The 10939-nt window shown below is 39.9% G+C and overlaps 1 pseudogene; it reads right to left on the reverse strand.

Moving 5' to 3' along the window:
• Nucleotides 1–7095: 7095 nt before the first annotated feature.
• On the reverse strand, nt 7096–7818 carry LOC114697123 (annotated as a pseudogene).
• Between the last annotated feature and the right edge of the window lie 3121 nt (nt 7819–10939).

The raw sequence follows: 10939 nt of genomic DNA on the forward strand, positions 1-10939 counted from the left end.
CTGATACTTTATTTTACAATGGTTTTGAATTATTTTATTATTTAGGTATTTATTTAGAATTATTTCAAATTGCCTGTCGATAGAAAATAATGAAGTTTATTTCAAACTCTATCAGTCTCTTGTGTCTCATATTTGCTGCCTTTAATCTCCTTTGACCTACTTTGCTATGAAATCTAAGCGTTGTTCATACATTCAAGAATTAATATATTATCAGACAAAGTTACCATGAAGATTAATTTGTTTCCTTTCTGAATGTAGGACTGTAAACCGATCCTGGTCCTGTGGATTAGAAATTGAATGAAATATGATTCAGGAGCTAAATAGGAATAGAGTCCAACAGGGAAATAAAAGCTGTGTGCCCGAGTGTCACTGACAAGGCAAGAAGACACCTCCATTCATGTGGCAATCATAGACACCTGCAAACCAGTGACGTCAGAAAATGTCAAAGTTGTGAGACAATCCAAAGTGAAAGCTGACATTTTCCTGTAAGAAATTCTGGTTCAAAATGTGTTCATAAAGATGTTTTATTTGTTGCTCCAGCCAGGGAGAAGCTATTTAAAACTTGACATTCTCTTCCTTTACTCAGACTGAGAGTGTCTAACATCTGTGAATTGTGAAACTCGAACACATGCTGGCCTGAGCCCCAGCCAAATCAGACAGCTTGCTCTACAAAATGTGAAACTTGAAGCAAAGATCATTTCACTAATTAATTATAGATTTGATCATTGGAATTGAAGTGTTTGGCTTTCTTCCTCTCAGCACAGACAAATGACCGAATTCGCAAAGTTCTTAAATTGAGAATTAAGCAATGTCCTGTGGCCATGGCCATGGGGAGGTTCCATCACACAGCGCCTGTCTGTTCCTAGTTGTAAGATGAGTCTTTGGAGGCAGAGGTGGGATGACCTCCTATTCAAAGACAGCCTGAACTGTCCTTAAAACACATGAATGGGGGAATATAGTTTAGTAGCAAAGCACGTGTCTAGTGTGAAAAGGCTCAGGTTCAGTCCTCAACCTTTGAAAGTGAGGAAGAGTAAGACTGTAGTTTCAAGTGTAGAATTTCCTAAATGTTAATAAGCCTATGAGTGACTTGGAATTCTTGTCCATGAAGAATCTGGATCTTTAATTCCAGGGTGGGGTTTGAGATTACACTTCTAACCCTGGGATTATTATGCCAGGCTGGCTGACCTGAGGGCTAAATTCTCAAGTGGTAAGATCTGTACTCACTGCTGGTCAGGTATTTATAATTAAATGCTTGCTGAAAAGAAGAAGGAACTTATTGAAGTATTTTACAATGACTTCCAAAGTCATAGACTTCCACATAATCAATTTTCAAACATCTTTTATGAGTATTTTTTGTTTACAAGGTTTATGGCTTAATTTGAAAGGTTTATGTTTAAAATAATTTAAAGTACATGCCATTCCATCAACAGTTGTTACAAAAAAATTGCTAAATTTGTTTGGGTAAATACAACATTATTAGAGGACAACAAATTCTATAGAAATAATTATGAAGGATATTGGCTCCAACTGATTAATGGAAATAAACAGAGTTGACCTGATTTAGAGAAAAGCAAACTCCCCAGGCAGGATTCAGCAACACATCTAAAGCATATGAGCACCGAGGACCTGAGAAAATCTGTGACAGTTATCGCGTAATTAATATACCTGCTTCACATCTGTATTGCCTCACTCCCCCAGATTAAGTTACTCCCCCAGATGTGTAAATTATTTCTTTGAGATACAAGTTAGAAAATTTTATTAGAGTCTAAAGTCTTTTACTCAGAAAGTGTAACAGACTAACCTACATGGACACCTAGGAGAAGGTAATGAATGGCCTTTCCAACCTACATGCTTCAGAGATGCTTGTGAACATCCTTGATTTGTATGAAGAGGTGATAAAGAACACAGGGAAACAGCAATGTTCAGGATGTGGTGCTCTGGATGTAACGTGACAGGAAGAAATGCCTTCCTTCTCAGCTTCTAGCAGCAGAGATTGTATCTGGCCTGATTCAGATATTCAACACACAATCTCTCTCCTAAGTCTGTGACATTTATCTTACAAGTGCCGTGCCTTTCTGGCCTGGGCTGCAAACTTTTATCATTATCCTGCTTTGGATCATTTTTTTGTTTTCCACCAGAGATGTTCTCAAACCTCCTCTGTATAATCTTCAAAAACCAAATGACTCCTTTGTCTCATCAGATGGGAGGAACTGACTTTAGTCTCTCATGTCCTAAATTATTACATTCAACTGCTCTGGTTAGAGTATAAAATGTCCATTACAGGCTCATGTAATCTAATCTCATTTTGAGAGGTTCTTCGACCTTTGAGAGGTGGAGCCTAGTAGAAGGAAATGATTCTTGGGCCATTGGCTTAAGGATTTATAATCTAGTTCCTTTGCCTGTTACACCTCTGGCTCTCGATTCACCTAGATGTGAACAAGCAGCCTCATGCTCCTGTCGCCACAGCTCATGCTCTTCTTGCTACTGTGCCTTTGCATCTTGATTATGAGTCTCATCAAGACAGGGGAAAGAAAGGGTTCTGCCATGCAAGGAGAGAACAGTAAGTGCAGGGTGCTGGAAAACAGATGGTGCCGTGAACAGCTTAGAGCAGATGACCTTCTGTGTTCCCCCAGTCATGGCAGTTTGTGACTGTGGCCACTGTTAATTAGAAAAGCTGAATTCAGAGCAACATGACCTTAGGAGCCATCCTGTCAAGCGCGTTATGGCCTATACCACTTCAGACTATGGGAACCAAGAAGGAAACTTCTAGAATACAAGGTGGAAATTTTGCCAACTATCACTACATGAAGGGACAGTTGAGTTCAACATTTTTCAGCATGTCACCTCAGTTCAACCACAGATTATATTTATTGATGGGGAAAGCAAGGCTCGACGTTGGGAAGAGAGTCTTACAAACCCTCCCCCCTTGCGCTCCATATTTCTTACAATCGTTACAATCTGATGTCTAGGTAGAGTAAAGCTAGAACCAGAATCACTGTGTACTGATAATGGCAAGTGTTAATTCAGTGGAAAAAAAAAAACAACATTGCAGACTTAGCTCTGGTCCTTGGATTTGACCTTGAACATCTTGCAGGTCCTGCAATCCACCAAATGGAAATATTTCTACTTGAACCCATGACTAGAGTCTATTCAGAAAAAAGAAAAGGCTTCAGGGGGTTGTCCCAGTGAAAGGGAAGTTTTGATTCAGAAGGCATCCAAGGAAACACAGACGCCAATTAAGCTGGGAGGAGGTTGGCAGGTTCCCTAACAGACAAACCTGATACCCTCTAAGTCACACCCAGTGTCCAAAAGCAATGTGGGTGGGCTTCTCCTCCAGACATACCCGAACAGCTGTGTGGGGGATGCTCCTCACTCCCACCCCTCCTTCACTCAAAGTCCACGTGAGTGGGAGATAAATAAGGAAACACAGGAAGAAGTCCTTATTTGGTACTGCCCAGATTTGTTTTTCCGGAAGCATCTGTTAGATGCAAGACAAGATGTGCCTTTCCGCTACACGTTTCAGTGTGTGCTTCCTAAAGGAAGAAATCCTTTACATAATCACGGTTCAACCCTAGAAACCACGAAATGCACATCCTGAACGTTTCTACTGTCTGCATCCATTTAAAGTTGCCTGTTGTGCCAATCATGCCTGGAAAGTGACAGAAAAGCCCTGATTCACGCCTTGGCCTGTTTAGTCTTCTCTCACTGCGAACAGTCCCTTCAGCTGCTTCACGACATGGCTATTTGGGAAGCTGACAGGCCAGCTGCCTAGTTTAGTTTTGGGGGGACAGTTTCTCCTGGGTAGATTCAGTTACTCACTTTTTCACTTTTTGGCCGAAATGGCATGAAATCAACACTCCATGCACCGACTCAGGGATTGTGTGGCTTTGAAAACACCACCAGTGGATTTTCCCCAATTTAAAACTCTGAGAAGCAGATCATTTTGAAACTTACACAGTAACTTCAAGACCTCCGGAAATTCCTCTATAGTTTGTTTACAATATTATATACCACTAGGAGACATATACTTGTGAAATATTGGAATCCTGGTCTTTTTACACCATTGCCTCTCTCTACTTTATTTCTGTGTTATCACCTTCTGCCCCACATGGTCTTGGGAAGGAGGAGGGGTGGGATTTTTAAGAGTCGCCCAAAGGCTGTTTGAAGAGGGTAAACCTTCAGCTGGGCTTGAAAAGACCCAGTCAAGTCGTTTTCAGTTTTGCTTGTGAAGAAATTGCTGCTTTTCACCCTGGTGTGTGAATGGTCACTGAGCATGTTCCTCCTGCTCATAGGTTGGTTTCTGGTGTGTGGAGTCATTAGAGGCTCAGGCTGGAGGTCACCACAGGATCACGTTAGGAACTGGCAGGAAAATGTCTGTAAGGCTCCTTTATCAGGAATGTAATATGGTACAGGAAAATCAATGACTTCAGTATTTACTTAAAACTCAAATTGCTTTCTACTATCCAATATATGAATACTTTCAGTATACATATTATATATGTTTGTATGTATTATATGATATACTATTATACATATACTGTACATGATATGGTTGTTTTGAGAAGAATATATGAAATAGAAATTATATTAATTTTGGTGAACATAAACACACAAATCTATGAAGAGCCACAAAGAGTAAGGATTATCTGTCAAGTTTCAAGTTGGCACCATAGAAGAAAAGCCTAGGGAAGATTCTTTCCAGCTCCAGGAATCTAAGACTCTATGGCTATTAACTTATTAAAAGCTATTTAAATGTTTGATCCACCTATGTATATAACTATATAAAGTCATTTTGTTCTAAAAATCATGCTTATAAAATGCTTATAGATTACAAAATACATTTGTGGTGTTATTAGGGTCTGGGAGGAGGGGTAAGTTGGGCAGTTGTTTAACAGGCATTGGATTTCAGTTTTGCAAGATGAAAAACTTCTAGAGATCAGTTACATGACAGTGTGGCTATATTTAGCTCTACTCAACTGTACGTGTAAAAATGATGAAGGCAGTGAATAGTATGTATAATTTTGCATACTGGATTTTAAAAATTAAAAATATGTGTAGATAAATGATGAAATCAATAGTCAGCATAAACATCAAAGGTAAGAAAAACAAAAGAAAATCAGAAAGCATTTCTTCAGAAATATACATAAATGTCTATAAGGGTCTTGAATTTGCGATCTTCTAAGGAGGATTTTACAAAATTTTCTATTGAAGCAATACATTAGACTTTTGTTTTGCATCATATATTCTAGGCATATAAAATCTGAATGAGAGCTAGGGGTGTGTCTCAGTCAGGTAGTACAGTATTTGCTTTACAATGATGCAGACCTGAATTTGATCCTCAGAAGCCAGGTACAGAGATGAACATGGAGGTGGACATTTGTAACCCCAACCCTAGGAAGCAGGAGACAACAAGATGCTCTGTTAGGTTCAGCCAGCCTAGTCTACTTGGTGAGCTTTAGGCCAGAGTTCCATTTTTTTTTTTTTTTTTTTTTTTTAAAAAATGAGGGGAGTGGACAGGCCCTGAGGAGTGACACCAAGACTGTCTTCTGGTCTCTACCCACATGTGCACACGCATAAATGTACACACTCACAAGTACACACACACACACACACACACACACACACACACTCTGTTGATATGACGTGTAAAGTGACAATTCCTGCTGTGTAAGGAGCTTAAAGTTCCCAAGTCTAACATGCCTGTTTGTTCATTTGCTCACGGTACGTCAGTGACCGTGGTTGATGTCATGATATGATCTGAATTTTAGCAGGGTTCTCATGTGATTCCCTCAGAGCATTCATTTATTTAACCACTGATTCATACAGTCAGCACAAATATTTCTTGAAGTTCTCCTTTATGTAGGTATCAGTGTGCTGGAAGCTTCTGGTAGCAGCCAGATCAATAAGAACCAATCCCTGGGTCTAAGTGGCTCCCAGAGCTCTTGAGAAGGACTTTCTTTCCCTTTTTATATCTTAAGTTTTCTACACAAAGAACACAATGTAATACATAGTAACTCAGTGTCCACCATGATCCCTTTAAATGCAGGTAAACTATCCAAATTTTGTATTGTTCCTCTTTCTTGCTGCTGTGTTTGTGTTACATCTTCCTCACAAAATTTCATCTTATTTAATGTTGGTGAAAGTTAAAAAAAAAATAACAATGAAGTGAAAATGGCTGGGAAATGGCTCAGCGATTAAGAGCATTTGCCTGCACTTCCAAAGGACATGGGTTCAGCTCCAAGTACCAATATGGCAGCTCACAACTGTCTTGAGACTACCATCTACTCAGGAAAACAACATTAATTAAATGCCCATAGTATTCTCAGTAGTATACAGGCCTTTGGCAAAATAAATGTAAATAAAACAAATGCTTTTGACTAAATAGTTTATGTTCATTGCCCATTTATGTAAATGCCAGACACCCCTGGTCATGTTTTCTCCCCTTGAAGTGGGGAACAAAATCTGGGGAGTGTGCAGTCCAGAGAGCAATGGAGCCAGAATCTGAACTCAGGTCCAGCTGTTTCCCTAACATCAGCATCACACTTTGACAATCCTGGCAAGATCCAGAATGCTTCCACGTGCATCTTCCATCTTGGAGGCCTAATAAATGGTGCTAGCACATGTCCCTTGGGTTCTTTTTCTGATCCAGGGAGTCTACAATACCCTAAGCCCCACAAATACCATCCTCCAAATGCAGGGATGAGCTCATAGTGAGCACCCACATTTGGGCTGAGAGTCAAGAATGTTAGCTCTGCTTGTTTTGAAATCAGGTTGTGTGCACTGTTTAAATATGTGGAGGTGGACGGACTGATAAACTGCTTCTGTGGGCTGGAAATAATTCTCAGGGCATCCTTACAGGGATATCCCATGCAATGACCCCGTTTGAGTATTGTTTACAGCAATGCTTTCCTGCCAAGTTTCTTTCTTTCTTCTTTTCCTTTCTTTCTGCTTTCTGAAACTTTATTAAAGGAAAAAGTAAAACATGGTAAATCTCTTGGGATTTCTCCCTTTAAAATGTGACAATTGACTCCTAAACACATGCGGTGCACTCTTCCCGTCATGCTAAACAGGTGAGTAGCTGAAATCCTGGGATGCTCATCTTCCAACTTGTCCCAATCTGTGGTCTGCCTTTAGATCAATAATTGCCCGACAACTCCTGCTACTACGACGATGTCATTAATTTTTGTCGGTAGCTCTCTGAGCACGTCTATATGCAGGAACTGCAGAATCTGAGCAGCTTCATGAAGAACCACATCCCCTGTGTCAAAAGCAAGAATGTTTGTCTAAAAAAGCAACAGGCAAGCCCTCTTCTGTTCCATTTGCTTTAGTAACCATATCCTGTGTTAGACTCTCCGGAACCAAAATGTGAATTTCCTTAAGCATTACCAAGGAATCATCAAGACACGGAATCTGAAGGAAGTTAGCCAGAGCCATTTCACGAGCCTTAAAATCTGGATTATTGACATCCAGGTTGACCAATGGCTCTCCACTTTTATCTGCATTTTCAGTATTTTTCCTGTTATCAGGTACTAATTCCTTTTATTTTTTTAGCACTATCTCCATATTCAACTCTAATGGATAAAACAAGAAGATAGTCAGTTGCTTCTTGCTGACCTTGAATCTTGAAAGGACAATTAACATTTCTGAGTTACTTTTAGAAGAACTTGGGTCAGTCACTGCTCTGGATGTTTCTCAGGTTACCTCTGTCTTTGGTCCTCTAGTGTCTGATTTTCTAACAATAAAGCTTCTAAATTCTGTATCATCTTTGTAGTTGAAGCCCCTGGAATTGTAGGAGACCATGAGCTTGTGTCCAAACATGGCCCTGCTCTAGCTGCTTGAGGCTCTACATAGTGAATTCCAGGCTACCCAGGGTTACATAGTATGACCCTGTCTCAAAAAAGAAAAAAAAAAAGGAGGATATTTCTTGAGGCATGTAGAATATTTACAGTTCTAGTTGAAGAGGGGGAGCTTAACTGCTGTATATTTCACTGACATTGACCTGGGAAGACCTCCTTTGGAGAGACTCCCATAAGTGCTAAGTTCATGTTTTTGCTAGATGCAGATCAAACAGTAGGACTGTGGGGTTGTTACTAAGCTATAGTGACACCCCAGAAAGAGACTGAGAAAGGAGATTCCTAACACGCAATTAAAGGGTGAGTATAGGAACAAATGGTCTCTTCGTCACTTACGAAGAGTCAAGAGCCTCTTCACAAAAACAAACAATGCAAAGCTGCAGCCTGAGAACCCAGTGGTTGAAGTCACAGAGCTTAAGAAACACCAGGCTCAATGCAGATGGGCTGCAAACACCTGTTACCCTGAACTAAAGGACGGGACCTTGAATAAACTCCAATACTCAATCATTCAGAATCTCCTAAGCTCTCAGAGACCGCTTGGGGTGGACCACCCTTCCCTCATTCGAGCTAAGACTTCGTCTTGCTGAAATGCTGGGAAAGTATCCCTGCAGCAGTCACCCACAGCATGAGTGCCTTGACTTTCTCCTGAGGGCTGCAGCCTCCTATCTAAGGTTAAATTCCAACAGAATAAGGAAGGAGACAAGGAGACATTCTAGTCATAATAAAGGAAAGCACAGCAATCAGAGAAGTGGCCAGAATTTAGTAGCATATACCAGCTGAGGATAAGGAATCCTCAAGGTTGCATATTGAGGGTACTTCACTGAAGGGGCTGAAAAATAAGGCATACAAGAGTTTGGTGACTTGTACATATTTTCTCATGGGCTTCAACACCCTGCTAAGGACTGCCATGGACAGGGTAAGCCTACCACTATTAGGGTAGCTTGCTCTAGAAAGTCTAATGGAGATGATAACCAATGCTGAACAAAGATTGTTGCATGAGTTTTCCTAGAAGAAAGAAAAAACAGAATAAAGAAACTGAACACACTAAATTGGATCAATGAGGGCAAGAGATCTAATGAGGGGAGATGCAGATGGGTGGGCCAGCAAAGCTATCAGGAATGTGGAAGATAGGGTTGCAACATCAGTGAGACTCTCAATGTTACCTCTCCTCTGTAGCTCAGGCCTGATGATAGGAGACAGATTGGAGTTGGGCTTCTTCCTGTCTATTCATGGAGATGGCATCCTTCTACTCTCACCAGTAAGAATCAAATGGTGCTCATTACCTGCCAGATAGCAGAAAGCTGTAATTGTAATAGTGAAAAGCAAAAAAGCTTAGAGATGCTGCTAATGGGCTTGGCCTGCAAGGAGCTATAGAAATGTCTAGCCAAGACGTTACATTCTTAAGGATATGACAAGTGGCCAACAATGAAGAGTACATCTTAACATGTAAAACCAGACAAAAGAGAGTGGAGTGTGTGAGGCTGAGAGATGCTGTAGAAATATCAACATGCATTTCATTGATTCAATCCTTGACCTGAGCCCATTTTTAGACTCATAATTCATTAGTTTAAGTGATATCTTAGTCTTTAGAAAAAAATAAAGAAATACGTAGCAGGAATTTTTAATCTGACATTGCAATACAATGTTCTCATCCACAAAGTTCACACCTGAGAACAGTTGTAAACTTAAGTTACAAAAATATTTGCCCATAACCCTCTCACAATGCTTTAAGTAAGCTTATAGCTCGAAGACTGCAGGCCTCTGGTTAAGCATGCCTTTATGCTCTGCAAATGTATGTCATGATGACTGGTTTATTTTTCTCTAAATAAATCTATGGGCAAGGATGCTCAGAGAAATGCACTAGGCCCTACTGTTAACAGGGCTTTTTATACATGCATGGCTCCGTAGACAATGGCTTGAAATATTTAAAACAGAGTTCCTACAGAAAGCGCTTTACATTTTCATTTGTACTGGCCATGCCAACTGTGTAATTAAACGCATGTATAGTATTTACTTGAGTGACGACATTGAACACGGAGGGTCTGAGGTGAGAATGGACTTTTGTTGGAGTTCAAGATCACGTGGATACACATCAAACAATGTTGATTAAAGTCTAACTTGTTCACTGTATCTGGAAACCATCCTGTGGTCATCTTTCCAGTTTCCAAGTATTCTATTGGAATAGTAAAATCAGCAGTGTGATACCTACTCTAGGATCTTAGCTTGTGAACTAAGAGCTTTCAGACTAGAAAAAAAAAACTACAAAAAACTCTTTATTGCTCTATTCTCATTCATGCAGAGTTGAAATTGAGAAGAAATATCATATTCTGAAGATGGTAGATATTAGTTCCACCATATGATGGCTGAAAGCTTAGGAACACAGGGAGCATGCTTACTGTGTCTCTGTTAATGTCTCAATGTGGTCCCTAAAGTGTTCAGATGGATCTCAGAGACCAAATATTTTATAATTTCAATTCAATAATTCAATAATAATCTATGTACAACTTCTATGAGGTCTTTGCTTGTTTATTTTGTTTGTTTGTTTGCTTTTCCTTCGCCAAGAAGATGGACAAGGTTTCAGGTTCAGGCAGCCATTGACTTGAGGAATGCATTCTTGTTTAATCTGATGGTAGAGGAGCATCAGAAATAATTCACATTTGTGTGGGATGTGTAACAAAATGTATTTATAGTTTTACCTCAGGGTTATATGAACTCTTCTTTGTTATATTGCACACTGAAAATATCTGGGTTTGTTGTGCAACCCACAGCACATCACACTGCATGTACTGATGTTCCCTTACACCAATAGCATGCTGATCAGGCAGAACAAACAATATATGACTTTTATGCAGGAATTCTTGATAAGATAGCTATGAGTCTACATTCGTCAAAGGATGGATCAGTGGTTCTCAACCTTCTGAGTGCTGTGACCCTGTAATATAGTTCCTCATGGTGTGGTGACCCCCAACCATAAAATTATTTTCATTTCTACTTCATAACTGTAATTTTGCTACTGTTATGAATTGTAGTGTAAATATCTTTGTTTTTACAGGGTCATAGGCAATTCCTGTAAAAAGGTCATTCAT

The sequence above is a fragment of the Peromyscus leucopus genome, chromosome 12 (genome assembly GCF_004664715.2).
Source record: "Peromyscus leucopus breed LL Stock chromosome 12, UCI_PerLeu_2.1, whole genome shotgun sequence".
In the NCBI taxonomy this organism is placed as follows: Eukaryota; Metazoa; Chordata; class Mammalia; order Rodentia; family Cricetidae; genus Peromyscus; species Peromyscus leucopus.